Here is a 4,033-nt window from a genome sequence, read left to right as displayed (position 1 = left end):
AATCTAGTAAGGCGGCTCCTTGGAGGCAAGGATTCTGAAGCTTCATCTGACATACTTTAGACATGTTGCAAGGAGGGACCAGTCCTTGGAGAGGGATGTCATGCTTGGGAGGGTGGAGGGATGACAGCACAGGAGAGGAAGACCCTGGATAAGATGGATCGACTCTGTGACTGGGTAATGGGGGGTAGGTATGTCAGAGATGATCAAATTAGCTAAGGATAGAGCAGGGTTCAGGGCTATTGTACATAAGGTCGCTATGAATGGTAAGCCACTTGACGGCGTATAGCAACAACAGCAATGCATTTTTAGGAAAATGCTTCTCTCCATTTCAAACAACTCACTTGTCAAAGGCCACTCAATAAGGCAGAGTATCAATGTGTTGTGTTCCTGCAGCGGGGTGGTATGTAAAACAATTGTGCTAATTTCAGAATAAATGGAAACGTAAAATAATAGCCCTGTCATAGAAACGGTGTGTGTGACATTATTGAAGGGCAAGTCGGCGACACTATTGGACAACTTTTCATTCTCTCTCCCTGCACTTGTCTTTCAATTGCAAACGAGGCAGCTGGCCATTGAAATAAATTCTCAGACAGATCAGCCCCTAGCATTTGGGGACCATTGTTTACCAGACAATGAAAGCTCAAGTTATGACTCTGCTGGCAATTTTCTTTTAAAATACTAGAGATTAAAATGCAGTGTGCGTCCATCTGCTTCCACAAACAGACCACGGGAATATCATTATCAAGCGTTGGTAGCTAACCTCGGTCACTAGGACAGGCTGGGACAGATGCTGTAGCACCCGGTGTAGTAACCAGCACACATCTTGCTTGACTGGGCCATGATTTCCTCATCTGCAGCTTGATGGGCAAGACTCCTGTCTAGTTGACATTTATGATTTTATTAAGAGTTCTAAAGTAATTCGATGCAGTAACAACTTCCGAACTTCTGAGATGAACAACTTCTTAATTCCCCTTTTCATATTTGTTTCCTTTCAATCAATCTTTGCTCCTCTCCTCACTAGAAAGAGGTTCACAGAAAACAAACACCTGAATGTTAGACGTGCTGAGCTATAAGGGAAACTTCTCTTCAACGCCCAGAAAGTTCTTCTTGTTCTTTTCTGGCACCGACGATTGGTTTTCTTCGTTTCAAGATTAGCTATTATTTTGCAATGTCCCCACCTTTTTGGTTTTTGTTTTTCTGCCAAAGAAAACCTATCTTTGATCAAATCAACAGCGTGTGCGGCCAGTCATTCTTTTGTTTATTTTTGTTAATACTCGCTCTTCAGAGGTTGTTTTGGTCACTTGAAAGGCTCTAGGTTCTGTTTTGTGAGATTACCCAAGCAATCCAAGCTTCACAGCTGACTGGCCAGGTTGCTGCAATGGCCTCTCATTGGGAGGGAGTCGCACTGTGGACCCAAAGCCCCCACTTTTCAGGCAGTCTGAATCCACCAGTGGCTCTGAGGGAGGCAGAGATGTGTTGGAGGGTCAGCTGTGAGTTGGTGCTGACTTGGTGACAATCCGGTTTTGAGAATGTTTGCACCATTCTGATACTTTATCAACAAGGGAGGAAGTTCAACATGTTCCGTCACTAAAATCAGGAAACAGCAACCATCAGTGTCTGTGCACCCAGGTGGGAGGAGAGGTTTCTGATGTCCCCGTTCCGATCCACCAGTTTCTAACTCACATAAACGTCAAGTCAGTTACTCAGCATTACTGGGCCCGGTTTCCCCTGAGAAACGGAGAATATTGCTCCTACCCAACAGGGCTGGTTTGTGTCTTAGTAACATCAGTGGTTATGTCCAGCATGGTGCATTTACAGGAATGTGTGATGCACAACAAGCACTCAGCTATTAGCTGTTAGGAATTTATTTGATGCTGTGGTTTAACTCTGATCTACTCAACTAGGTTTACAATTCAATGTCAGCCTAAAGAAGCGGACTATGCCATCACATCACGTCACACAAGGCTGGGACATACCTCACCAATCCTTGCGAGGAACTTTTTTAAAAGTCTGCTTTATTCCATTTCTGCTGACGAGCACTATCTGATAAACAAATATCCATCAGGCAAGTCGAGAATTAACATCTGGACTTAGAAAAGAGGGTCAAGAATTCATTGTTTTCTATAAGCCTTTGAATATTTAAAAACCAAAACGTGGATTGGTTAAGGATCTGAAGCAACACAAATTTAAAGTTCAATAAAATGGAGCACTTTTTTTTAAAGGCAAGTGCCAAGTAAAGAGGAAGAAGAAAAAAATCTGTATTAACATTTGGTGAAAGGAAGTTGCTGCATTTGCAACCAAACTACATTTCCTCAGAGGGCAGCCAGCGCAAAGAGCACGCACAGCCGTATCCCCACTCTCGATTTCAATGAAAGGAAGTTCACATTAATCAGGAGGAAAATGCAGTTTTTGCTTTTCAGCTAGAATGGGGTATGTGTAGAGCACGGACGATAGAGGATGAAAACTCTGACAGCAGTTGGTTGTTTTTGAAAATGTGGAGGCATCTTATGTTTGGCAACTGTCTTTGCCTAATGTTGTCGTGTATCAGAGTCAGAACTGGTCCGTAGCTGAGCCTCCTGTGGGTTTTCAGAGGCAATAAATCTCACAGGAAGATTGCCCAGCTTTCTCCCGCAGAGCGGCGGGTGGATTTATTTGAACCATGTACCTTTGTGTTGATAGCACAATTCTTTCAGTACCATCAAGCTGCCAGTCTATGGGACAGTCAGCAATCTTCTCCAACATCACAACGCAAAGGCATGGATCCTCCTTCTGTGCCCCATGAGCTGCCAAAAGAACAAACAGGTGTGTCTTGGAGAAAGGGTGGCCGAGTGCTCCTTACAAGCAAGGATGTGAAGCTTTGTCTTGGCACGTTGTTAGGAGAGGTTATTCCTTGGAAAAGGCCATCATGCTCTGAAAGGTAGAGGGTCAGCAAAGGGAAGGAAGACCCTCAGTGAGATGGACTGACACTGACACGGCTGGCGCAAGATAGACATTGTTTAGATCTGTTGTTGATACGGTTGCTATGAGTCGAGTCGTACTTGAGTCAACAGCACTTAAGAAGCCAACAGAACTCCACGATCAAGCTCCATCCGATTCCTCACTTAACTGACCTCTTTGACCTTACCTCTCAGTCTTCTTCACCCCACACTGGCCCCTTTCACTTCTACCTTCTCCCGCACAGGTCTACTTCAAGGCATTTGCTGCTTCCTCATAAGAAATGCTCTTAAGTAAACCACTGTTTTCAAATGTTTATTGAAATATCCCCTTCATTTTCCTTGGTCCTTCTAAGTGATATTTTGGGACTCAAACATGGTATCTTACCTTTTTTCACTACTCTATTTGAACTCTCAGCACTGTTCATTAACATTTTCTTTTTCTTGTTCAATTACATCTTTCCCTCTAGACCTCAAAAGTCCCTTGAAGACTAGGATTCTTTTGTTCCCTACTATATTATTAACAGCTTTAGTTTGCTTGGCTCCACAATCAACGCTCTTAAAGATGAATTGCATTGGGAAAGTCTTCTGTCAGAGACCTCTCCAGAGTACTGAAGAGCAACATCAGTCTGGAGACTAAGGTGCACCTGATACAGGCCATAATCTTTGCAGTTACGTGCTATGCATCAGAAAGCTGAACAATGACTAGGGAATTGATGCCTTTGAGATTTGACGCTGGAGGGAAAGTACTGAATATACCATAGACTGCTAAGAGAACAGGTTCGTCCTGGAGTCGGGGAGACCTGGCTGTTCCTTGGAGGCAAGGATTCTGAAGTTTCATCTCATACTTTGGACATGTGCAAGAAGGGACTGTTCTTTGGAGAGGGACATCATGCTTCGGAGGGTGGAGGGGACAACACAGGAGAGGAAGATCCTTGATGAGATGGATTGACTCAGTGACTGGGTAATGGGGGTACGTGTGTCAGAGACAGTAAAATTGGCACAGGATAGAGCAGGGTTCAGAGCTGTTGTTCATAGGGTCGCTGTGAGACAGGCAACTTTTTTTTTTAAGGTGTTTTCCTTTTTTTTTATTATTATTA

The sequence above is a fragment of the Elephantulus edwardii genome, unplaced genomic scaffold, assembly GCF_000299155.1.
Source record: "Elephantulus edwardii isolate Elephantulus edwardi_28Jun2011 unplaced genomic scaffold, EleEdw1.0 scaffold00011, whole genome shotgun sequence".
NCBI lineage: Eukaryota > Metazoa > Chordata > Mammalia > Macroscelidea > Macroscelididae > Elephantulus > Elephantulus edwardii.
This window is presented reverse-complemented; position numbering follows the sequence as displayed.